The 26,826-nt window shown below is 42.4% G+C and overlaps 1 pseudogene; it reads left to right on the top strand.

Moving 5' to 3' along the window:
* Window positions 1–21,799, top strand: part of LOC109680916 (piezo-type mechanosensitive ion channel component 2-like) — a 41,615-nt pseudogene extending 19,816 nt beyond the window's left edge.
* Window positions 21,800–26,826: the final 5,027 nt, after the last annotated feature.

The raw sequence follows: 26,826 nt of genomic DNA on the forward strand, positions 1-26,826 counted from the left end.
CACTATGGGATAAGCTGTAGGACCAGGTTGCTCTCAGTGCTCCATGAGAACTCTGCCTCTGTTGACACTCTGACTCAGGTTCTCAGTGTTCCAAAGTTGCCAGTCCTTGGCTGATCTTGGTGACCCTCAGACAGGAAGTGCCACAGATGTCTCAACTGCTGAGAGCATTTTGCTCTTGTTGTGTCTGCTTTACAGGCTGGCAGAATGGGGTTAGTCAATGCCAGGGTTTACAGAGAGCACATGTGATTTAAGAATTTGAAAAAAAAGTTACATAACTTGTGAATGACTTGCTTCTTGGGAGATGGTTTGTTGCATTATTGAATGTGCATGGTGACATTTGCCTCAGGAATCTCTATGTTCTGTCCCTTACAAACCTGCCATCCTATCCACCCAGATCAGTTGCCATGCCTCAGTTCAAAGTGAAAGCGCACTACTGGTGCCGTCCCAGAATGTACTTGGCATTAGGCACCCGGGAATGCAATGGGGATGATGTGTAGCATGATATGTGATCTCTGACATTCCTTATAACTCTTCTGTTCTCATCTCCTTTTTTTCCTTTCTATTTCAATTACTTTGAGCAGCATCAAGGAAAAATTACCAACCCACCAAAATAAGTAATTTCCCCATGTGAAGCCATGAAATGCTTGCCCTACATGTGCCATTTCATACTTCTACATCCTAAACTCTGACCATTTTCTTCTCTGGGAAAAAATGTCAAGTTTAGGTGTTGAGAGCCCTCATTCCTGACTAATCACTAGAACCTGGATAAGAAGAGCTAACAAAACTGAGCTGATAGTTTGCTTTTAGAAAGCACTTAAACCAAACAAACCAACCAAAAATGGCAAGGTGCTCACACCCTACATTGTGAGGTCTTTGTTCCATGCACTGGTTTTTCTTTTGGTTTGTCCTTTGACTTGCCCTTTGCTCTCATTCATCCTGGCCCTCTTTCTCTCCTGACTCAGCTGCTCTCTGCCAACAGATTGGCCCACCCTGAAGGAAGCCTCCCAGATCTGGCCATGATGAATCTGACCTCCAGCCTGGAGAAGCCCATGGTGCAGGCACTAGTGGGACCTGGGGAGGAGAAGCCAGAAGGGTGCTCCAAAAAAGCCAAGAAGGGTGAGCTTGGGAAAGACAGAAACGAGTCTGAGGAGGCAGATGAAGAGGAGGAATCAGAAGAGGAGGAAGAAACATCAGGTAACCAGCCCACTCCCATGCTGCTATGACTGAGGCCATGAAATGCTGACTTGCTTCAAAGGATCAATAGGTGACTCAGATCTTTGGGGATTTTTGGCTGCTATAGTTATAATAATATCCCTGTTCCAATTGTTCTGATTATTTCCTTGTAATCTGACAAAGGGGATGAGAGCAGATGGCTGCTTATGCACTTCTGAGCCACAGGCAGATCTCTGGTCCAGAGACCAGAGGGGCGTGTGTCACCATCTGTGGAACCTCACCTTCACAGACACATTCTTGAGGAAACCATGCCAAGGCTTTTCTGGGAAACTATTAATTAAGAAGATGTGCAACTTTGTAATTATCATTTCAAGCCAGCTCCTAGACATGTTTCTGTCACCACTGTGACTTTAGGCTCTCTTTCCTGTTTTATCCCTAGGCTTGAAATAATGTTTAACAGGGCATGATGAGAATTGAATGGCTGTGGTGAGCAGAAATGTGACCTAACAGTGATACAAAGGATAGCAAGCACTCGGTCTGTGTCATAGTTCCCAGAGAGTATGACAGGAAGCAGAGAGCACAGCCTGTGAGGCAGGGTGCTGTGCCAGGGCTGAGACCCTGTGGTGCTACACTTCTCTTTGCTTACAGATAATATAAAAATGGCATGAGAAGAAAAGAGAGAGAAAGAGAGAGCCACCCTCCACAGCTGAGTGGCATTCCCAGTTGAGGATCATCAGACTAGGGCTTTATTTTACTTCATTTCATTTCTTTTTTTTGTGATACCAGGGTTTGAACTCAGGGCCTGTCACTTACTAGTCAGGCAATCTACCACTTAAGCCACTCTGCCCATCCTGTTATGTGTTGAGTAATTTCAAGATAGGGTCTTGAAAACTGTTTGCCTGGGCTGACTTCAAACCACAATCCTCCTGATCTCTGCTTCCTGAGTAGCTAGGATTACAGGTGTGAGCCACCAGCACCAAGCTTAGAGACTAGGGTTTTATCCTGCTGCTTAAGGTGGGTTTTGAGCTTTACTAATAGAATCCACCCAAAAATTGCACTGCACCTTGTTCTCCCACACTTCCTGTGGGGTACACACTGTCTGCACCTCCAAATCATGCTTATCTAATACCTGGACCTTCTATTGGTGATCACCTGAGTCCCTCTGGAAGTAAGTGTTTTTGCAATATCAAAAGCCTTTCTTAAAGTTGAGACTAGTTGCAAAAACTGTTATGGCCACCCATGCCAGGTTTGAGCATCTGTGTACAAACACAACATAATCCATGCTACAAATATGGTTGGAACATGAAAGGACAAAACGGTCCTTCTGTGGCCTTTGGTCTGATTAAGCAGCACAGTCCTTCTGGACAGAAGCAGGACCCATATGTTTAGCACAGGTGGAAAGAATAAAAGGACAATTAGATTTTAAAAATTGTTAGAATGAAATTGACCATCTTCTCATGAATCCATGGACTGGGTCATCCAGATACAGTGCTCATTTTCCATTCTGCAGAAGAGCAGGCTGGTCCTGCCTTTGTTAGGTCACAGACTGCTGTCTCTTTCAGGAGTTAATGAGTAGAAGCACAGGAAACAGGAAAGATGTCATTTATAGGGACCTTGTATTGCTTAACATTCTCAAGGAGTTAAGGATTATTAAAGCTTAGTCTTGTCTTAAGAATAAATAAGGCTGACATTCTTTATACTAATTGAATTAATAGTCAGATCAGGAAACATTGCCCCATGGAGTCTCAGTGTACAATGTCCATGTCATCGACCTGACTTGGGTTCATTGAGTTCATTTTCTGTGACTCATTTCAGTCTGAAAGTTACAGAACACGCTTTGATTGATAATACAGACACTGTTATGCTCTTGGGTGGGTTACTGTCTTGCAGACCTGAGGAACAAATGGCACCTGGTGATTGACCGCCTCACTGTGCTCTTCTTAAAGTTCCTGGAGTATTTCCACAAGCTGCAGGTGTTCGTGTGGTGGATCCTGGAGCTGCACATCATCAAAATCATTTCATCATATATCATCTGGGTTTCTGTGAAAGAGACAAGTGAACTTTTGTGCTACTGTTGGGCTGAATGGAGCCACAGTGGGCTGTCATTTTCCTTTTCTAGCTGCCGTGATGTGTTTTCATGCAATACCCATTACATTAGGGTATCGAGGCTCTAAGATAGGGTGTGTGCTTTGACCCACAAAAGACCTAAGGCCAGTGGAACCAGGCAGAGGGAAAGTACAGAGGACAAGGTCTCATGTCTTCATTTCTTGTTGGCTTAGCCCTGTTGCAAAGTTGCTTATTTTCATCTAGTCCTTGTTAAAGCACCTGAGAATGGACCTCTTTTTAGACCATCTAGCAGAATCTATCTCCCTCAGTTCTCTTTAAGGAAAACAGTAATGTTCCAGTCTATGTTACCAGGAGTAAGCTCAAGTCCTGAAATCTAATAAAATCTTCACTGGGCTCACCCTGTTTATTATTGGATTTTTTGAGACGAGACACAAAGTTTTCAACGTCACTTCTTTTTGTGTCCCAAAGCAGCTCTGACCATTTACCCCTGGAACTGAGCCACTACCCCACATCTGGCTTACCTTCAGATGACTAACAGATCCCCAGCTTCCCCCCTCATCTTTTCTCATCTATATTGTCTTCCATAAAGTGACCAGTCTTCCCTGGGTGTAAATGGAATGATGGCAGTCCTCAAAATGTCACCATGATTCTCTCATCCTCACAGTCATATGGTGGACCACCCTCAGGATCTAGCCTTAAGGACAGGGGTGGCTTCCAAAATCCTCTAAAGGCTTCAGGTCACACTTCCTTCACACAGAACCTCTTGCTTCTCCAAGGATGTGCAGCCCTGTGTTACCCTCACCTGTAAGGACTTGGACTGTATTTCCTTCTGCCTGCCTATCTCCTGTTTATGCTTTTGGTCTCAATTCAGATCCAGCATCCTCCAGGCCATCTCCTCTCACCCTGGATTAGGTGACCATAACAATGCAGTCACCCCAGGCAGGATTTCCCAGTGCACCACTCTATGTGTTGCTAGAACAGTGGACTCCTCATGGGTGTGAGGACTTAATAAAAATTACCATATTTTCTTCTTTTTCCCCATCACTTAGAAAGTGAAAATGTCTACCTAAATTAATTGTATTCAATTGTTTTTACACTCAGTGCCTTAAATGCATAATTAAAGAAATAGCAAAGAGGCTAATTTCAGAGTGTTTTAATAAGATTTACTTTTTACCATCCAAACTGACATGACACTTGATGACTATAGGAAAAGAGTCAGTTCATTGATCAAAATGTTTGGTGGAAAATACAACATTTAATGTGTTTACAAGCACTTTATAGTTTACAGAGCACGTTCACATACAGAATTTCTTTCATCCTCAATTAGTTCTGTAAAGCCACTCTTCTTCCCTGGTATTTCAGCACTTAATTCTGAGACATTCCTTGCCTTGGAGAGTGACAAGTAGTTCAGGATGAGAGTAGCAGGTAACAAATTGCACAAATACTGATTCAGTCTTCACACTTTCTTATCTTATGGTTTTGTAAGCCGAATAGGTAATCTTACCTCCTGTGGTCCTTAAAGCTTTGCACTTGGCACATGGTCAATTTTATGATGAGTGCATGCTGTATTTTTCACCTGATAGTGTTAAATGTCCCTAGGATAATATTATTTTAACAATACTCAGTATGTTCCATGGCTGAATAAGACAGTGATGCTTCTACATGATTCAAGAAACTATTAGCTTTGGAGGATCACCAGACTCATGGACATCTCCTTGATTGGAAATTCACATGCTGCCCAAAGCCAACATGTTCAAGTTGAGTTCATTGCCCTCCTTCTTTAAACAGGCTCCCCTCTCAGCATTTTCTCTCTTAGCAATGGCACCTTTCCAACCTCCAAACCAATCAGCCATCAAATCCACTAATTTTACTTTCCACTTGAATCGATATGTCTTCTATAATGCAGCCATGGAACCACAGAGCCTCAATGCAGCCATGGAATCCCCATCTCCTTTGCTACTGCAGCAGTGTGAAAGCTGGTTTCTGACCTCCAGTCTAGTCCCAACATTGCAACCTCCTTTCTTCCTTTACATTTATGTAAATAAGATGCAACTCTTACCTTCAGATTCCCTAGCACACCCTTTGTGGATCTCTATTTCTTACAGAATGGGTTCAGGCCCCATCACATGGTTCATAGGAGATCCATCAAAACTTGACTCCTGACTCCATCTTCACCATTGCAGCATTTTATACTTCCAACTCTGACATTTCCAATGACAATTGGAAACAGCAATTCCCTGTTCTCACCATGCTTTTCCATACCTTCTTGCCTTTGACCTTGCACCTTTGACCTGGGATTCACTTCTTACTTTCTGCAGCTGCAGCTGGTTCAGCTCTTGTGAACTCCCTCGTTGGAGTAAAGGCTTCTCTGGATGCTCTCCCAGGAATCTGTACACATCTGTAACTTAGCTATTGCTACACTGTATTGACATTACCTGGTCATATGTTTGTCTGCCGTATGAGACATAGTAGTGTCCTGAAGACCATAACTCGCTCACCTCAGTCCTCCAAGCACCTAGAGCAATGCCTAGCATGTGCTAAGAACTCAACCAACTACTGCTGAAGTGAAGAAATCAAGTCATCCTGTCTTGTGGATGTGATGCTGTGTCATGTATTTTTGTCCCCATTTCTGATTTTATGTTTGCAAGTGTCTCTGTTCCACTATGCATTTTTGATTTCTTGGGCTTTTGGTCTGCCATATGCCAAGCTCCGCCCTGTGTCCTCAAGTGACTGCACTGTCTGGACATGCATGATCATCATCTGCAAAATGTTGTACCAGCTTCAGACGATTAAGCCAGAGAACTTCTCTGTCAACTGCTCCTTGGTGAGCCTCAGGGATGAGGGACCTTCCTGGTTGTCCTTTAAGAGATGGAGGCAGATATTTGGAGAGCTTACACCTCCAAGCACATTTTATCTAGTGTATAGGTCACCTTATCCAGGTCAGCTCTATTTGGGCCCTGTGTGCTGTACTTAAGTCTGCTCTCAAGTTGAGATCCCTCTCTTGAAATGGGCCTCCCTACTCCAGTGAGATTCGCTTAGCCAAAGCCGAAAGTGGACAGTGTGAACTCTTCCAATGCAGCAAGGCATTTCACTCCATTTTCTCTTCTTTTTCAGCCAAATGGAAATCAAACCAACATACCCCTTCGTGAGCTGAACAAGTCTCTGCTCTACAGTGCGCCTGTTGATCCAACAGAGTGGGTTGGGCTGAGGAAGTCTTCTCCTCTGCTTGTCTACCTGAGGGTAATGGCTGTGTTGCACCTAGCTGGGGTCACCATATAGCTGTATCTTGCAACCCTTTGAGGCTCTTGATATAAACTTCATCTTCTAACATGCTGTTTAGAACAACCCTTGTACCAACTGGCTAACTATTAAAGTCAGCATCACATTGCACTGAAGAGAAGTTGGCCAAGCAGTCTGAGCTTGGTTGAATAAAATACAACAAATAGCTTCCCATCCCACCATATAACCATTACAGGAACATGGTGGATGGATATGTCAGAGTCGAAACACACCCAACATATATTGTTAATTTTTTAAAAAAATAGCAAATTTGAAGACACTGTGTATGGTGTTATCTCTTCTAGACATAAGGAAAATATTGGATAAAATATGCCACATGATAAATGGTGAACTATAATAGTATTAATGAGAAATTTTTACTGTCTACATTCTGTTTCTCTATATTTTTAATAAAGAGCACAGATTACATTTATAAGTAATAAAATGAAGCATATCTATGCAAAATACACTTTGCAAATAGTCATAGAAACATAATGGAAACAAAATAATTTAGATCATTTTCACATTTTACTTTGGTGCATCTGGGACATTTAAATATCTATGTATCCCATTTTTGTGCAGTTTCCACTTTTTCTTCATGTAGTAAATAGTTCTGTAATGTTTCCTGCTACACATAGCTGTTAGAAGGATGAAGCAAATTATTATTTGGAATGGGTGGTTAATGCCTGGTATCTGTTTCCACACATGTTAATTCTTTTCATTGTTCCCGTTATTCCAACTATTACTATTTGCCATCATGAAGATGCTTCTCAATTTGCTTCTTTTTTCTGGCCAGATCTTAGAGGTGTTAAAATCCTCCCTCTAACTTGGTCCCCACTCCTCCATGTAGCATGTCCCAGGATTTTGTGCACTGTTTGCCTTTACAGCTGCAAACAAGGTTACACTACACCCCTAGGTAACCGGCCTCTGCTTCCTTAGTATGTGGAAGATACTTCCAAGTAAGTGGGAGCAACCGCAGTCTTGTATCTAGAAAGTCTAGATTCTGTCATCATGGCAACTTCTCTGATTTCCATAAGTGAGAACACCCCATAATAAATAAGACAGGGAGATGAGCCTTATGCTCAATACTATAGTGAATGTGTGTAGGATTATAGAAGACATCGTACTTTTTGACATCAACTATTAAATACAATAGTTTATTACGGGGATTCGTTAAAATGACCACAGGATAAAGTGTTTGGTATATCCCATTGTGTTTTCTTGCTCATTCTTTGTAGAACAATCTTCTGATGCTGGCTATTCTGGCTTTTGAGGTTACTATTTATTGCCATTAGGAATACTACAGGAGCTGAAATAACCTTACAGCAACCGTATCTAAAACTATCTTTCATGACCTTACAAGAATGCATCTAATGATGGACTTATTAATTGTGCCAAATATTTCATAAACTACTTTTTCTACAAGTTTGGTCTGGAGGTAAGTTTTCTTGCCAATATACTGTATTTCTCTTTTTCATGAAAAGTCAAATAGTTCTTTGGACCAGCTTGCCCTGGAGTCTCATCATTCTCTTTGAGCTGTGAAGTTCGACCCTTTGAGGTTCACCGAGGTTCTGCTGGGACTTTTCCCAGCTTAGGAGCCCATGCCCCCCACTCCACAGCAGGGCGCTTAGCCTCTCTGGGTCTCCAGAGCCACCTAAACATGCAGATATCAGTTATGTTAGTTTCATATTAAGAATACCATGTCACTAGCTTTTCTCTTGGTGTGTTCTCAAAGTGTAACCTGCAGCCACAGTGAAGGCTGCCATGTGACATGATCATGTCAGTGCCTGTCTTTACCTAAGCAATTTGCATTGATGTTTCCTGAGGACCTCATGCCTGTCTTTCTCCTCACTGTTTGAAGTGGCTACTATGACAATGATGTAGTCACTCTTGGGAGTAACCTGTGCAGTATTAGAAACACAGAAGAGCAAGCCTCTAGGATTGAGGAATGCAGGGCTCTGTCCCTGCATGGGCAGGACACCTGACACCACTCCCCTTCCCTGCAAACCTGACTCTTTCGCCCCCTGTTATCCTTATGTAGACTTGTTTCCTAATGTCAGTGAATGTCATTGGCCAGCAAGTGGATTTCTATGCCATGATACATGCCTGCTGGCTCATTGCTGTCTTGTATCGATGCAGAAGAAAAGCCATTGCAGAGGTCTGGCCCACGTACAGCTGCTTCCTGGCATGCATCATCACCTTCTAGTAATTCATCTGCATCGGCATCCCATATGCCCCCTGCTGAGGTGAGTGGGCTACTGGGTGACCTTTTCCCTTAGGGGAAACCATGAAGCCAGCAGTGAGTGGCTGCTGGAGAACTGATCTTACCATTTGCCCTCCCCCTGCCCCTCAGATTACCCGTGGAGGTTCAAGGGCTCCAACTTCAATGACAACATCATCAAGTGGCTATACTTCCCCGATTTCATCGTGCAGCCCAACCCTGTGTTTCTGATCTGTAAGTGTTTATGCTGGGGGCAGGGACATTGGGATTTGTATTTGTATTTGCTTGTTATCCTTCCAGTGTCAGGCATTAGTTGACTGGACTTCACCATTGTATAAAGGCTTGTCTGTGCATTAATATTGCAAATCATTAACTGCTTCTATTTGCTCTGTTAAATTCACAAAATCAATAAACTAACACTGAAGTACACTTTCAGTTGCATAACCTCTCCTCCCAATACCTGCTCCCCCCCAACATATCTACACACTCACATTTTCAGAGGTAGCAGAGAGGGCGGCTTTGTGTGTTGTAGGTTGGTTTCCAGCTGCGTTGACAGGCAGACCAAAATGAAAGACAGAGCTATGGCAGCGAGGGAGAGGCCACTGGATTTCAGTGACAGAAGAGCTGGGCTGCAGGCCAGAGCCCTCCAGGCAGCTGGTGAGAGGAAGGTTGGAGCAGCCTCTTCCCCCAAGAAAGTAGGAGTGCTAGGTGTGACAGAAAACTCCAGAGTTTTAATCTTAAGCCAAGGAAGCAATCTGTGGTCCAACTGTGGGATGCCTGGCCTAAGGACGCCTCGGGGCAGGCTCAGAGTTGTTCCTCTCCCTTCACAAACCGTCCATCTTGTCCACTTGCTCTCTGCCACCTTGGGGATGGAGGTGCCCTGGGAACTCTATTTGGTTATGAATGTAAAGAGAGATGGGAAGATTCAAAGAAATCAGAAATGTGGCATCTGCCACAGAGGACAGGACAAAGACAAAGATGGCACCAGTGCTCCAGTAGCTTACTAAAACCTGATGGGAGATAAGTGTCAGTGCAGTGTCCCCAGACAGAGTCATGAAGACTGGGAGTGAGCACTTGACACTGGCCTCATTAGTACACTGACAAACCCAGACTCCCCAAGGGCCCCTCCCCCCACCCCCAGCATGTCTGACCATTTGGGACATGACCCCCCCCCCAGGAGGTGGGGCCATCTCATGTTGTATGTGGCCTTTGGGACCCCAGAAGAGCAGGGGCACTTGGGTGACCTCCCTCTGTCTTTCTAGATGACTTCATGCTGCTCCTGTGTGCCTCTTTACAACGGCAGACTTTTGAGGATGAAAATAAGGCTGCTGTGTGCATCACGGCAGGGGACAATGTGGAGATTTGCATGAGCCTCGATGTGGCCTCCTTCAGCCAGCATAACCCTGTCCCTGACTTCATTCACTGCAGGTAACAGGGGTTCCGTGCCTCCAGCCAGCTCCCCAAGCTTTCCAACAGATTGCTGTCTACTGCACACATCTCTGTACACTTGGGAAGTCTGAGACAGGGAAATAGCAGCTTAGACTGACAAGTGAGGGGCAGAGGCTCAGTAGCCCATGGCTGAGCCCCTGAGGCCTGTCAGCGCCAGTCATTGGCCACTACTTTTAATGGCCTTAATGTTCTCCTTTTCTTCAAACAAAAACTGGCCAGTCAGCTCTCCAGAAGAGCCCTAAACCTATCTCCATCCTCATTTTAAATTCTTCCTCTTCTCCTTCCTCCCCCTCCCTCACCCTTCTTCTTCTTGTGTATGTGTGTGTATGTGCGTGTGTGTGGGGGGGCAGGGGGGCTTGGGATTTAACTCAAGATTTTGTGCTTGCTAGATAGGTGCTCTGCCACTTGAGCCACATCCCTGACCTTTTTTGCTTCAGTTATTTTTCTGATAGGGTCTCACATTTTACCCATGGCCAGCTTTAGACCACAATCTTCCTATTTTTCATCTGCATAGCTGGGATTACAGACATGAACCACCATCCCTGACTTGTTTGTTGAAATGGGATCTCACTAATTTTTTTCCCAGATTGGCCTCAAACCTCAGTCCTCCTATCTCAGCATCCAAGGAGCTCATACCACAAGCATGCACCACCACTCCTGGCCAATCCATTCCATTCCTTTCTTCCTCTCTCTCTTGTTCCCTCCATTCTTCTTTTTTATCCCTCATCCATTCTCCTTATCCTTCTTCTTCACTCACCCTACCAGTTTCTCATCATCATCCCTGTCCTCTCTTTTCATCCCATCTTTTGTCCTTCCTTCTCATCCTATCCCTCCTCCTCTTCTGCATGCTCAGGGGACTGAGGAGTGAGGGAGGAGCTCAAAGATACCCTGTGCTGGTTCCCTCCTGCAGTGCTGCCCCTGGGGCCTTGCATGGGCTGTTGTAGCACTCATTCTCTTCCCTCTCCCGCAATCAGAGGACACCTGGCCTTGCTATCCTGATCATTTCCTGGAAAGTGTTGGTTTAAATTTGCTCAGTTTCTCTCTGTGCCTTCCTCCTGCACTCTCTGATTATCCACACTGCTCCTACCACACACACACACACACACACACACACACACACACACACACACAATGCCAAAGGCCTGTCCACTGCTCTGCAGTCAGTTCTCTCCATACCTGAAATCCTTTAAGACTTCACCCAGCCATAGCTGTCTTGTCTGACAGTGCTGGTGTGACCTGTTATGTCCCCTTACTGTGTGTGACTTAGGCCTAATTTCCTGACCTCTGAGGCTCAGGTTACTGTCTGTCCTCTCCTGCTGAGGTGAGGTGGGGAGAGGATCCTGTGTTAGTGTGAGAGCATAGGGGAGGTCACTAGATTAGAGAAGCCCATTAGGAGGCCCTAATGGAGCCTCCCAGAGATTCCTACATGGTGCACAGCTCCTTCTACCTGGAACTGTTATATTAAGAATAGGTTCTGGTGACCCTGCATGTGACCAGTGTTTTCTAGGTGTCAGGCTCTGCTCCAGGTACTTTGCATATAGTGAGCCATTTTATCCCACAGATCCCCTGTGTGGGTAATATTATCTTCCCTGTTTGTACAGAAGGAAACTGCAGGGAAGACAGGAGGCATAGGTGGTAGCAGGAGTTGAACCCAGTTCAAACAGGTATAAGGGAGCCTCAGAAGCTCAGTTATGAATAAATGGTTCAAAGTGATATGCTTCTTAAGCAAAATAAGTCAGACTCAAAAAGACTAATAGCACATGTTTTCTCTCATATGTAGAATCCAGAGTTTTTTTTTTTAAAGACGTTAAAGTAGAAAGGAGGGATATTTGAAAAGAGGAAAGAGAGCAGTGGGAGAGGGGAGAGGCACAAGAGAGGGGAGGGGCACAAGATAGGGAGAGAATTTGATCAAAGTATATCATATACATGTATGAAAAGGTCATAAGGAAACCTGTTATTTTGCACAATTAAAATAAGCTAATAAAACTGACAGCATATGGACTTGGAGATTCTTTTTGTGAGACTGATCTAAGGCAGGGCTTCCAGTTTTCTCCAGTCTCTGTAATGCTCAAGAGAAAAACCAGCTCAGCAAGACCTTTTCCCTGTTGCAAAGAGAAAAAATAAGAACCTTGCCATATACTAATGTAAAATCCAAAGACCACCTCTAATGAAGACTGTATGCACCACTGATTTTCAAAGCCAGATCTTTTTAGAAATTGGCTATTTTTAGATCTGTTTGTCAATTAGGAATCCCAGAAAGTGAGCCCTCAGCCACCTCTGATGAGGAGTAGACTGTCACCCACCCTGCAGTGACATAAAAAGCCTTGAGTAGACTCGGTCACTAGAAGCATAGTCCTCTGTTTAGGAAATCCAGGAAGGAGTAAAAGGTTTCAGAAAAAAATTCATAGAATATTTTACCTGCTTTACTTTTTAAAAATAAAAGTCAGGACTGGCAGAGTGGCTCAAGAGATAGAATGCCTTCCTACCAACATGAAGTCCTAATTTCAAACCCCAGTACCACCAATAAATAAATAAATAAAATAAAAAACAATGTTCAAAGCTTCCCTTATCTGAGAACTGTGTCTTCATCCCATGACTCCCTTCCTAATAATGGCAGAGAGGTTACATGCAACATGGCTTTTATTGGGAATTATTTATTAACTTCCTACAAAATATCAACTTCTTAATCAAAGAACAAATCCTGAATTGGTTCTCCTCTGCTTCTCCACAAACCTGGGAAGGGAAACATCCAAAGCAAAACCCCCAAAACAACCTGTAATCAAGCAAATGCAGGAAGCCTTAGCCTGCAGGTAGAACTGCTGAAATGGCCCGGGCTCTAAACTTGCAGAGGAAGACAAAAGACCCAACTCCCCTCTCACTTTCCATCACGAAGGCTAATGGGGAGGGACGGCACAAGAGGAATCCTGGCTCAGCCCGGGGACATCCAAAACAGAGTATTAGAAAGGGTCCAAAGCCAGTCACATCAGTGTCTACGCTGTTCCCATCTGAGAGGAGCTATTTCTTATCTCTAGTAAAACCTTTGTGTGTAATATGGCTTTGTTTTAATCTGTCAGTTTCTAGGTCCTTGAAAGGAATCCATTGGTAACTTTTTTTCTTGTAGCAGGGAGGCATCTGAGTCTTAGAATTTCTTTTGAAATTATTCCTTGCCTCTCATAGAAAGACAAAGAGGAATTTTGAGTTCTCAAGTGGGAAGCAGAAAATGTTGCTGTTTGTGAGAAATGTGAGTGAACTACAATGATGGTGAGCAGACAGACGCCCAGGGTTTTCCCACTTTTTATAAGCTCTTCCTCATCCTGTGTGTGCTTCCTATAAAGCAGGCGGTGTGAGGTGAAGGAGAAATACAGAGCTGCAGTGTGGTTTGCAAAATACTTTCACAGAGTCCAACATGGTTTCCTCATTGGCTTCTTGTTGGCTCTGTTCTTGTCTTTATTTTGGGCTTTGCTTTTCCAGATCTTATTTGGACATGTCCAAAGTGGTCGTCTTCAGCTACCTCTTCTAGTTTGTCCTTAGTATCATCTTCATCACTGGAACTACTAGGATCAGCATATTCTGCATGGATTATTTGGTGACCTATTTCTATTTCCTGCTCTTTGGGGGTGATCTGCTACTGAAACCCATCACGAGCATCCTGCACTATTGGGACTGGCTGATTGCATACAACGTTTTTGTGATTACGATGAAAAATATTCTGTTGGTAAGTGGATTCCACTACATAACACACTTGTGGTTTCAGTGTATGGGTAAACAGTCCACTCAGTGGTCATTAAAAGCCTTGTGCCTCTCACATAACTCTTAAAAAAGCCCAAATAAGATTCTCAAAATCCAGATTCAAATGACTGTTCATAACTCTTCATTTTGACATATTTGGCAGAGTCCTTTCTACTCATTTCCACCACTTCAAGGTTACATGATGAAAAGACACCTACTCAAAGGAATAAATTCTAGTTAAAATCCCAACCCTTCTGAAGAACAATTTGTCATCACTCACAGCACAAATTCAGAGGTGACCCTTTGATAAGCTGAATGAGAACCACTGACTCTTTTCAAAGTCATTCCGTGTTTGCAAAAAGTCAACTCTTTTGCCTAGAAAGAATTGCAGAAGTATGATATAATTGAGCATAGTACTCTAGAACACTGTGTGGGGGAGGGAATGAGGTGGAGTGACGAGTGATGCAAGAGCTATTTGTGTCCCAGAGATGTGGTGGACCAGGAGGGAATTCAGCATTATGGCTGCTTCTGAGCAGATATCCAGACTAGGACACAGCTAAAGCTATGTGTGTGTGGCGGGAGGGGGGGGGGGGCAGCAGGGTAGCTAAGGAACAAGACACGTGAACACCTGTGCTGTGCTCCTCCCCTTACATGAGCCCTCACTCATGCTGCCCAGAAATAATCCCACAGCCCCAAGGACAGCCCCTGAGTTACTTAATATGGCAGAGCATTGATCAACAACCAAAAAAAAAAAAGCCATTACCTGTATGTGTTGGTTAATACTAACCACTTCAGGATTTGAATTTAACATAAAAATAGTGAGAAATTCATTGTTCTAAGATAATCACATACCAATCAACAAAAAATAATCTTTTCTTGGTGTCCCTCAGGACTGGTGTCAGGACCCAGCTTTTCAGATGGTCACCTCCCTTGTATAAAATGGTGTAGCATTTACATATAACCTGTGCATATCCCTTCCCCCATATAACTTTAAGACATCTCTAGATCACTTCTAATACCCAGTATGACATAAATGTTATGCAAACAGTTGTTTTACTGCATTATTTAAGGGATAGTAATCAACACAAGTCTGTGCAGTTTCGGTTCAGATGCAATGCTTTTTCCAATCTTTTCTAAGGTTGGTTGAGTCCCAGGATGCAGAACCCATGGGTACTGGGGCCAACTATATTTTGCTGTTTTTCTGAGAACTCTGCCTACAGCTGAGATCTGGGGTGATCTCCTGAGGGGGGCATATAGGTTTCTGTTCTCTGAACTGTGAGAAAATAGTTCTACCAAAACTGAAGTCCCAGGTCTCACTGGAATGTTCTGTATCCTGTCCTTGAAACCTGTCATATACATTTTATGACTACTGCTCATTATTTTGGTGAGACCCCTTTTCGTTTATCTTGGGAAAGTTTATTGTGTTACTTTCCTTTAGAGGTCTATGTTTCATCTCTTTAAATGTTTGTCTTTAGGAATGCTTCTCTGTTTCTTTTATCCAAAACAAAGTTACTTCTGCCATTTGTTTCCTTTATATTCCCAGAGCTATTTCTGCCATTTATTCCCCATCACATTAGGGTGTGCCTATTTGCAGAGTTGGGGCTGGCCGACGACCTTTTTGTAAAGAGAAGTGCTTCCTTTTGCAGGAGTGTCACACTGAAGACCCTCTCCTCATTGGGTCTGATTTTCCCCAGGAATTTGTGTTGTTCTCTAAGAAGTCAATGCACACCTACACTGTGACTGCAGTTTTAAGTCAATGGGTCCCTTCTATAATCATTGGCACCAGGTCCTTGTGAATTCTTGCACATGTTGGGGGACACAAGACACCAAACTTGTTTTCTGGATGCCAAGATTGAGAATTTATCCTTCCCATTTGTTTTTCAGATAGGAGCATGTGGATACATCAGAACATTGGTTAAAAATAGTTGCTGGCTGATCCAAGCTTTCAGCCTGGCACAGTCAAAGGCTATAAAATGTGTAAATATGAGAGACACGTTAGGGATTGGAAAGGTAGACAGGAAGGACAGTTGTATTGTTCTAATTAAATAACTGTGCCAAAACACATAAAGAAAAGAAATCAAAGTAGGGTCAATGGAAACTTTAGAACTGTAGTACATTGTGAACCATTGCTGATAACATGAAGTGCCTCCCTACTCTGAGCGTCTTTGATTCTTTTCTAGAAATTTCCTAAACTCCAGCAGGTTTGGGGTTGGGTATATTGCAGTAGTAAATCCCCTTACTTTTTCTGGTTATAATTCAGATGTATTCCAGATGCCCCTCAAAGCTGTATTTATTCCAGTTAGAATCTTGGGATGGGCTGTGGTGGTACACGCCTGTTATCCCAGCTACTGGGGAGGCCATGACAGGCTGATCTCCAGTTCAAGGCCATCCTGGACAAAGTTATCAAGACCCTATCTTAAAAACAAAATAAGAACAAAAAGCCTGGGGAAGTGGCTCAAGTGGCCTAGCCAACGTGAGGCCCTGAGTTCAGTCCCCAGTACTGGGAAAAAGAATGTTTGCCCTCAGGGTAACTCAGACTTCCAGGTCTCTTCTCCTCTGGAAGTTCAGGGAGCTTCAAACTTGGCAAAACAGTTGGGAGGAGCCCCAGTGTTTCTGGAATTGACCTGTTTCTGCCACCTGCCTCTTGCACCAAAACTGAGGGCGAATACACGTGGTCCTCCATGGTGCACAGAAAGGGGGCTACTTAGCCACATGCTCTCCCCAACATGGCTGTAATTCAGGCTGCATGTGACTGATAAGCCATCACCTACAAACTGGTTTTATGTAGGATAATATGTGCCACCCACACCCCTTCTACCAGGCCACACTGTGCTCATTGTCACACTATACTTATCCCTGGGTAGGTTTCACTCCTGGAACAGGTATTGTCTTTTGTTTCAAAGTGTTTCCTCTATCATTGGAACATTATTTCTTAATGCACCTTGTTGGGAGTTCCCAAAGAGAAATACTCAAAGGCCTCCTGGTGCCTCAGTGGTCCACCTTGTGAGTCCATGTCAACATTGAACTTGAAGTGTGTAGCCTCACTTATAAGATAATCTTCTTGTGGATTAGTTAGTGTGTCAGAATGATGCTCTGCGACTCCCAGGTTTCTGTCTTTATAAAGCAACAAGGGATGGAGGTTCATTTCACTTTAGCTTTTACCTGCTTTGTCACCACAGCTGATGAGGACTCATCCTGCAAGCTGCCCCAGTGGGGAGGCAGGCATCATCTGGGACAGAATCTGCTTTGCCTTCTTCCTACTGCAGAGGAGTGTCTTCATGAGTTACTACTTCCTGCATGTTGTGGCAGACATAAAAACCTCACAGATCCTTGCCTCAAGGTGGGTCAGGCTGTGGACACTGGTTGGGTTTCTTAGGAAACTTGCACAATGCTTTCTGTCTAAGCTTGCTTGGAGAACCTGCAAGAAATTCAGAAATCCCTTCTAGGAAATCAGCCCAAGAAGAAAGTACCAGGCCTTTAAGATTTAAAGTAGAATACTAACAAGAAAGTCTGCGGCAGCATGCAACATTTCATATGGACCTGGGGCACAAACGAACACAGGTGTACTGAAGCCTCTCAACACAAACTCCTTACAGGCTCGTCTGGCCTGTAGTCAAAATAGTAACACAGTAATATGGGCCATAGAGTTTAGACCATCTTACTTCTCCTTGCTTCTGTTTTAAAAAGAAATTCCTGACAATGGTGAAAAACATTATTATAATCTATTATTCCAACCTCACTGTAAGGAATTCACAAAACTTAATGACAACAAAAACAATGCAATTAAAACAATGGGCAAGCCAGGCACCCATGGCTCACACATGTAATACTAGCTACTCAGGAGGCAGAGATCAGCAAAATTGCAGTTCAAACCAGCCCAGGCAAATAGTTCCACAAGACCCTATCTCGAAAAAACCATCACAAAACAATGACTGGTGGAGTGGCTCAAGGTTGAAGGCCCTGAGTTTAAGCCCCAGTTTCATTTAAAAAATTTTATTTTTATTTATTTATTTATTTTTCATTTTTCTTTTATTATTCATATGTGCATACAAGGCTTGGTTCATTTTTCCCCCCTGCCCCCACCCCCTCCCTTACCACCTACTCCACCCCCTCCCTCTCCCCCCCCCAATACCCAGCAGAAACTATGCTCACCATCTCTAGCAATAAAGGAAATGCAAATTAAAACCACGCTAAGATTCCACCACACCCCTGTTAGAATAGCCATCATCAGCAACACCACCAACAACAGGTGTTGGCGAGGATGCGGGAAGAAAGGAACCCTCTTACACTGTTGGTGGGAATGTAGACTAGTACAACCACTCTGGAAAAAAATTTGGAGGCTACTTAAAAAGCTGGACATCGATCTACCATTTGATCCAGCAATACCACTCTTGGGGATATACCCAAAAGACTGTTACTCCAGAGGCACCTGCACATCCATGTTTATTGCGGCACTATTCACAATAGCCAAGTTATGGAAACAGCCAAGATGTTCCACCACTGACGAATGGATTATGAAAATGTGGTATCTATACACAATGGAATTTTATGCAGCCATGAAGAAGAACGAAATGTTATCATTCGCTGGTAAATGGATGGAATTGGAGAACATCATTCTGAGTGAGGTTAGCCTGGCTCAAAAAACCAAAAATCGTATGTTCTCCCTCATATGTGGACATTAGATCAAGGGCAAACACAACAAGGGGATTGGACTATGAGCACATGATAAAAGTGAGAGCACACAAGGGAGGGATGAGGATAGGTAAGACACCTAAAAAACTAGCTAGCATTTGTTGCCCTTAACGCAGAGAAACTAAAGCAGATACCTTAAAGCAACTGAGGCCAATAGGAAAAGGGGAACAGGTACTAGAGAAAAGGTTAGATGAAAAAGGATTAACTTAGAAGGTAACACCCACGCACAGGAAATCAATGTGAGTCAATGCCCTGTATAGCTATCCTTATCTCAACCAGCAAAAACCCTTGTTCCTTCCTATTATTGCTTATACTCTCTCTGCAACAAAATTAGAAATAAGGGCAAAATAGTTTCTGCTGGGTATTGAGGGGGGGGAGAGGGAGGGGGTGGAGTGGTTGGTAAGGGAGGGGGTGGGGGCAGGGGGGAGAAATGAACCAAACCTTGTATGCACATATGAATAATAAAAGAAAAATGAAAAAAAAAAAAAAAAAAGACTGCCTTAGCTGTGTCCCATAGGTTCCGGTAGGTTGTTTTTTCATTTTCATTGACTTCCAGGAACTTTTTAATTTCCTCTTTTATTGCATCGATGATCCATTCTTCATTAAGTAATGAGTTATTTAGTTTCCAGCTGTTTGCATGTTTTTTGTCTTTACTTTTGTTGTTGAGTTCTACTTTTACTGCATTGTGGTCAGATAGTATGCACGGTATTATTTCTATTTTCTTATATTTGCTGAGGCTTGCTTTGTGCCCTAGGATATGATCTATTTTGGAGAAGGTTCCATGGGCTGCTGAGAAGAATGTATATTGTGTAGATGTTGGATGAAATGTTCTGTAGACATCTACTAGGTCCACTTGATCTATTGCATATTTTAGATCTTGGATTTCTTTATTGAGTTTTTGTTTGGATGACCTATCTATTGATGATAATGGAATGTTAAAGTCTCCCACAACCACTGTGTTGGCATTAATATATGCTTTTATGTCTTTCAGGGTATGTTTGATGAAATTGGGTGCGTTGACATTGGGTGTGTACAGATTGATGATTATTTTTTCCTTTTGGTCTATTTCCCCTTTTATTAGTATGGAATGTCCTTCTTTATCTCGTTTGATCAATGTAGGTTTGAAGTCTACTTTGTCAGAGATAAGTATTGCTACTCCTGCTTGTTTTCGGGGACCATTGGCTTGGTAAATCTTCTTCCAGCCTTTCATCGTAAGCATATGCTTATTTCTGTGGGTGAGATGAGTCTCCTGTAAGCAACAAATTGTTGGATCTTCTTTTTTAATCCATTTTGTCAAACGGTGTCTTTTGATGGGTGAATTAAGTCCATTAACATTAAGCGTTAGTACTGATAGGTATGTGGTGATTCCTGCCATTTAGTTGTCTTAGTTGTTTGAAGGTTTGATTGTGTGTACCTAACTTGATGTTACTCTCTACTGTCTTGCTTTTTCTTATCCTGTGGTTTGGTGCTGCCTGCCTTTTCATGGTTAAGTTGGGTGTCACTTTCTGTGTGCAGGATCCCTTGAAGGGTGCCCCACCCTCTTTCCAGCATGTCTTAACTGTTCTTATTGCTTATTACTCAGTTTCTGTTTTTTTTTCCCGGGTGGAGGGCAGTCTGTCCAGGGGGCTATGCTGCTCTGGCCCAGGCTTGTCTGTGGGGCTACCGCAGTACCGTGAAGCTCACCTGGTCCGCGTCTTCCCAAGCCATATGGGCGCCGGCCACTGGCGGCCCCGGGGGCCCTCCTCGTTTCTCCGTTTAACCTGAAGTGGAGATTCTCTGCACCAGCTGGAGATGTGGACGGGTCAAAGTTATGCCTTTTCTCGGTGATTATGCCTGCAAAGTGTGTCTCCAGCGTCTCTCCAAGATTTCACTATAGGAGAGTCGCTTTCTGCTTCCTACCTCTAGCTGCCATCTTGGAATTTCTCTTCATTTAAAAAATTCTAAAAAATGGTTAAATGATCCAAATAGACATTTATTAAAAGAAAATATACAAATGGGAGCTGGAGTGTAGCTCAGTGGTAGAGCACCTGCAGCATGCACAGAGTCTTGAGTTCAATCCCAAGCATGACAAAAAAGTTATACAAATATCCAATAAATATATGAAACAATGCTTACCATCACCAATAATCAGCAAAATGCAAATTACATTGAGGTACTACTTCACTCCCATCAGAATGGCTGCTATTTAAAAAAATCAAAAAATAAATGCTGGTGAAGATGTGGTGAGAAGGGAGCCCTTAGTCACTGTTCGTGGGGATGTAAATAAATCGGCCATTATGGAGACTAGTATGGAGGCTCCTCGAGAGCTCAAAATTGAGCCTTCACAGGATCCAGTGACACTACACGTTCTAAATGTCTCTCATTTGTCCTTACCTTTGTTTCTGCATGGCAGTGGCCAGTGGGTGCTATGGCCTAGCATTGTAATAGCCTTGGTTCATTGGTGTAGTGTCTAAAATTAGAGGACCATCCCCACTGTGGGTAAAGGAAAATAAGCAAGCAAAGGAAAGCACAATAGAGAAGAAGACTTTTATTATGAAAAGAAAGAGGCTTTTATTAAATGTGAAAGTACTCCTTAAGATGATGAGGCAGGCAGTTTGGAAAGAAAATCTGATTTCATTCAGCTCTTGCTTGCTGTCCAGGTCCTTTGTTGGGTAACTGGGAAGGGAGATTTGTTGGTATGAACTTTTATGACCACCTTTAACTCCACCTAAATCAGCCAGGGCATTGCACATGTGGCCTTACCCAGGGGCAAAAATGAACTCCGACACATGATGGTGGTGTTGGCTCTTCCTTTGTGCCCTTCACCATCTGGCACCGCTGATGGAAGGTCACACAGAGGTCATCTGTTGCTTTTATGTTGAATTGAAAAAGCAAGCCCTGTGTGAGGGTGTTCATTTTCCAGGATGTCTGTTACATTTGGAAAGTTTTCCATGTGGAATGGGACCTAGGCCCACCTTCTGTCCTACTATGTCTGAATATTTACATATGCTGAATCTTTAAATCTTTCTCTCCCTGCCTGAGTTTCTTCTCCAAGCTGCTGGCAGGATTCACATTACCACCCTTTTCTCCATTGGACTCCATCCTTCCAGTTTTGCCCCTGACCTTGTAGACTCAGGAAAAGACTGGGAAGAGCCCCAGAAACTAAAGGGAATGCCACTGAGGTGGGAGGGGTCAATGCCTGCTGTGTGAGCCCCAGACTGTGGTGCCTGTCCAGAGATGCTGACCTTGTCCAAACCCACAGGATCCTTGGTGCTCATAATCTGACTTAGTGAACCAAAGGCCCCACCTGCTAAGAACACTACCTCAGGTCTTAGGAATTAAAGATAAATTTATGGGAGACCCAGACATTCAGATGATATCCAGTGTGACTGTAGGAGATATTTGGGGGACCAGGAGAGCACATCCAGGCTATATTAACAACTAAGGGGAAGGAGCAAGGTGCTCTTTCCACTCCAAACAACAATCTAAAGAGTGGACAGGAGTGAGAAGAGGAAGGAGGGTAGCAGCAGCAGTGACACAGCTGAGAAAAGTTGTTTTTTATGATTGCCCAGGGGCAGGAATATGTGTGCATAGAGGGAAGTCTGGGCTGAGTGCAGGCTCTTTATCATTTGTCAAGATTAGCGAGACTTGAGCATGTTTGCATGCCTATACTCAGAATGGCACAGCAATGCAAAGGCTGAGACGCAGGAAGAGAGGAGAAAATGGGAAAATGCCATTCCTCAAGGAGGAGGGAAGAAAGAGAACCAACACTGGGCAGCCATTGGCAGAAGGGTGGCATCTCTTTCATCTGCCATTAAGGAAAGAAGATGGTGATAGTGAGAAGAGGTAGTAGGAGTTGAATGCTGTCTTCTGTAGCTGACATTAGCCCCTTTCAGAATAAGGAAAGTACATCTCTGGGTTCCCAGGGATTTGGGATTTGCCAAGCAGGTGACAAGGGGACAGAGTTCAGGAAATTTACCACAACATTTCAGGGAGAATGAATAGCAGTAAAAGGGTAGTAGGAAGGCACTCTGAGAAAAGAGATTGAAAGTCCCATTGATGGAGCAGGAGCTCCATGTTTGCATACTGCCTGAAGGAGACCAAGCTCCACTCCTTAGCCTTGTATGCTCATTGAGTAAATGCTCCTCCTGGCACATTCCTCCCTTGTGGTACCACTCCAATAAGGTCACGTGAGTAACTAAACTATGGCTTGTGGGACATATTTCAAGAGACTTGTTGCCTTTAACACTTTGGAAAACACAAACCATTTCCTCTTCACTGGCCTACTAGGGTAGTGAGAAGCCCACTGGTTCCTAAGGAGCTGTTCTTTGCTTATCCACAGGGACAGGGGTGAGTTTCAACCAGGAAACTTTGGTCAGCCACCAATAAAAGATGTCAAGTTTTCTATCCAAGCCTTAGTGGTCATTTTCTGGGGAGGTGGACAATGACAAGAGTAGTAATTTATTCTATTTCCAATTTCCCCTTCGAGGGGCTGAACTTTTCCAGGCCACAATTGTGAAAGCTGTGAAGCAGGAATTGAGGAAGAGAAGAGGTCCGTGGATCAGCTGAAGAGACAGTGAGCACACCTTGTTTCTCTCATGCTTCCCTTTTTTGATTTGTGTGACTAAATTCAGCAGCATCTTGGCTCTTGGGAAATCTCAAACCCCTGAAAAGTCTATTTTCATGTCAACATTCACAACTTCCCATGTATTTTCTCTTCTGTCAGAGAAATTGCTAATGCCAGCTAGACTGAGAATGAAAGCAGTTTAACAGAAAGACAGTTCTCTCCAGGATGAGGGAAAGAGGGCCCATCGTGGAAAAGACCAACAAGCAATTTCTAATTCAGTTATTTACTTGAAGGAAGTCATTTAAGTTCTCTGAAATTCAGTTTTCTGCTCTTAAATCAGGTCTCACAGTTCTACCTTTTGGATTTTTATAAAGATTAACTTGCTAATGAATGAGGCAGGGTTTTACCCAGTGCCAGGCATGTGGAGTAAGTAAATGTTCATTTCATTTACGGGTTAAGGGAATAAATGTGGAGTCAGCTTTGAAAGCATCATTTGAAATGATGAATCGCATCAAGGCAAGGTAACAGAAGTACAAAAAGTGTAAGGAGAGGTTGCTAAGCTCGACCCAGGAGTCAGGAGAAGGCCAGGACTTCCAAAAACTCTCTGAAGAGGATGATGAAAGTACGTCATGATGTTTTCCTCTTATTTAATACCTTGACATTGACTAAAGGCATGATATTGGGTAGGGCTGTAAAATAATGTCACTTCTCATTCTGCCAATATTATTAGTGTATTTTTAAATTCTGCATGCTTTACTTTCCCGTTGTGAGTGGCATACATTTATTTGTTTCATAAATGCATATTTAATGAATAAATAATTTTATAAGCATCTTCTTTAGCAAGATGCCTTGAATGAACACATAGTCTATCTTTATTTCACAGGCATAGTTCTGAAGAAAATTGGTATATTTTTAATGTGTTCCTTTAGGGAAGCTATTTCAGAGATGCTGCCTTTGATTTTTAGAAGTTTTTATAGGAAATTAAATATGTATGCATATTTTATGTGACACCTGAGCATTATAGTTAAAATGCCTATTCCAATGAAACTTACTATGAAACATGTATGTATTATATCTTCTTGAAGATTTATTTAACTTAGTTCAAGATTTAAAGGTCTTTTTACAGAAGCTCGCATGCTTTTTTATTTGAAGGGAGTAGAGAAGTGATGCATGATATGTTTCCAGTATATAGCATCTATTCCTGCCCTGTAAATTCATATTTTCAACCATGTATTAAAATAATCACAAGAAAAATTTCTGTTTCTTGTAATTTGTGTATTTTAACAAATTACTTGTTGCTAAATGGTTCTAAAAGATTTGAGTGATGCTTCTTTTATGTTAATTTAACAAAAAGTTTAATGTGAATTGTATTTTTGATAGATAATCCCTTCTTTTTTATGTTTCTTTATATGCCTTCAAGTGCTAGGGAGAAAGTGAAAATGTAGTATACTGTTAAAAGAGCAAATAGTGTTTATCTTGTGAAACTGACTGCTTTCAGATTTAGTATAGTTCTCTTCCTGACCTCTGATGTATTTTTGCTATTTATCTATTGAGTTGTAAAAACGTGGTTTTCAAATTTTGTTTGCTCACTTTATGAGAATTAATATTTGGACATATTTTATTTTAGGAGAAGCAGAAAACCAGAAAGCCAAGGGCAAAAAAAAAAAAAAAAGCAGTGGTGGTGGCCTTGGGTTGATCATGCTTCTAATAGGTTTTTTTGATCCTCTTCCAATCTCATTGACTAACCCTTATATCCTTGACCAGAATTCAGGCTCCTCATGACCTGTGTGTCCCATGCATGGTTTGACACTTGTGACTCGATAGGGGTCAGAGTGTAGGAAAATCACAACAGCAGTGTGTCTCTGGGCCTTGTAGATTAGTTCTTCATGAGAAATAATGTGACTGCCAAATTTTAAAGAAAGCCAAGCTTGGCTTATAGACTCTTGAGCACAAGAGTCAGAAAGCAAAGAATGGGCTCAGAAAGCAAAAAATTGACCATGAAATTGTTCAATTCTGATCTAGAGCTCTGCTGACACTTGTTTCATGGCTAAAAATGAGTTTGGAATCTTCCTAGGACTCTGATTTAAGGACAATCACTATGTTCCCAGTGCCCATGACCCTCTTAGTAAGGCACTAGGCGTGAATGCCAGTGATCCTCCTCCCTCTCTCCCACAGCTTTGATTTTATTTGCACTTAAGGTTTTTGGCAATATATTCATGAAGATGAGGGGTAACTTAACATGCATTTACTTTTTCACCTTGCCTCCTCCCCAGTCTCACAATGGCTCTAAAACTGCATTCCAAACATCCATGTGCAGCAAGTAGCATGGCCTCAGAGTCACCTGCTGCTGAAAAGTGATCAATTAACAGCAGAAACCAGAAGAGCAGAGCTGGATAGCCACATAGAATGTAGTGTAGCTCCGTCTTGATCTTAAAAATCATGAGGAGTTATGGACCTAGAAATTTATCACTATTGACCAGGGCTTTGTAATGGAATGGCCCATTTCAATCTACCCTTCCTTAACTATGTCAGAATATGGAATAATTATTATTTTGGATACCACTTGTCATGTCTTCAGTCTTTTTATGTTCTGCTGCATCTCCATAACTATGGCTAGTCTAATCAGACAAGGAATATCACCAAAACACATGCTATCACACCATGGTGGAAAGGGACACTGACAGCAGAATATCATTAGAAACTAAATAAAAAATTTTGCCATACTTAATTCTTAGCCTTATATAAATCTGGTATTGGCCTCTGTCAGTCCAAAAGTCATGTTTTTAAAATCAGCAAGCTAGTTTAATGAATCAGTATTTGAAATTTGCTTAATATATCTGGATATAATTAAATTTGATCCCTAATATTGAATTTTGGCATTATAGCCAAAAAATGAGTTATAAAGACTTTTATTTAATTTTCTGTTCAAGTTAAAAGACAAAGGATGATGTTGAAATCCTGGGTGACTCCTCTATTTATTGCTCATTGGCACCATAGTGATGTTCAAACCTGGTAGCATATCACTGCCTGTTTCTATGAAGCCACAACTAAACTGTGCCTATTTTTGTTTTTAAAGGGCATTTGCTAGTTTAAAGAGACCTAACCATTTCAAAGTCACATCATATTGAATGCTTTGTACCTTCAGCTGGGGGAAATCATTGTGGTTATCTTTTCCTGTGGCATCTAAACATTGTATTTTTGAAGGAATTGGATATGGTCTTTGATAATCATCTTGCAAGTTAGTAATAACTTAAAGAACTTCCTGTAAAGGTTGTTGATGTTTGATTTTTCTGATTCATTTCACCCTCATTATATCAAGTTCTTGAAGACTGGTCTTAAAACTAAATGTGCCTTGTTACAATACTTTATGATGCAATAATGCAGGAATGTGTGTAATTCTTGGTTTGGAATTATATTCTGATCTGTGGTGCTAATTTTTTTTTCTGCAAAACACTTTCTTTTACAACTTTTAAAGGAACAAAGGAGAAAGAATGTATAGTTTACATTTTTTAGTATGATGAATTACAGAACTTATCATTAGATCTGGAAGAATTTTCTGATCTATTGAGTAATTAGACTGGGCTTTCAAATAATTTCTTAGAGATGCCAAGTGTAAGTGTAGTTGGAACATCAGTGAATAAGTATATAAGTCTATTGGTGACATAGTAAT

Source organism: Castor canadensis, chromosome 4 (assembly GCF_047511655.1).
Source record: "Castor canadensis chromosome 4, mCasCan1.hap1v2, whole genome shotgun sequence".
In the NCBI taxonomy this organism is placed as follows: domain Eukaryota; kingdom Metazoa; phylum Chordata; class Mammalia; order Rodentia; family Castoridae; genus Castor; species Castor canadensis.